We start from the raw sequence: 336 nt of genomic DNA on the forward strand, positions 1-336 counted from the left end.
CACACACACACACACACACACACACACACACACACACACACACACACCCAGAAAGGGAGGTTCCCTCACAGCTGTGCCACCCCAGACCCCTTCTGAAACTTCTGGCTCTAGAATGGGCCACACTATGGGATCATAGGACTGGGGAGGGGAGAAGGAGAGTGGGACCATTGCTGCTTTTATAAGCCAAGTCTGGACAGTTTCCTTCCCTTTATCTCAGCTGAAACAGTGAGTTTTTTGAAAGAAACTTTAAAAGTATGCGATTAAAGACTGAACCTGTGATTTTAACTGATGTAGGGAACTCTGGTGAGAAATCTCCCCCTACCAATGTGTGTCAGC

Source organism: Petaurus breviceps, unplaced genomic scaffold, assembly GCF_028583685.1.
Source record: "Petaurus breviceps papuanus isolate PSGF00001 unplaced genomic scaffold, PetGlider_PUasm1.0 90760, whole genome shotgun sequence".
NCBI lineage: Eukaryota > Metazoa > Chordata > Mammalia > Diprotodontia > Petauridae > Petaurus > Petaurus breviceps.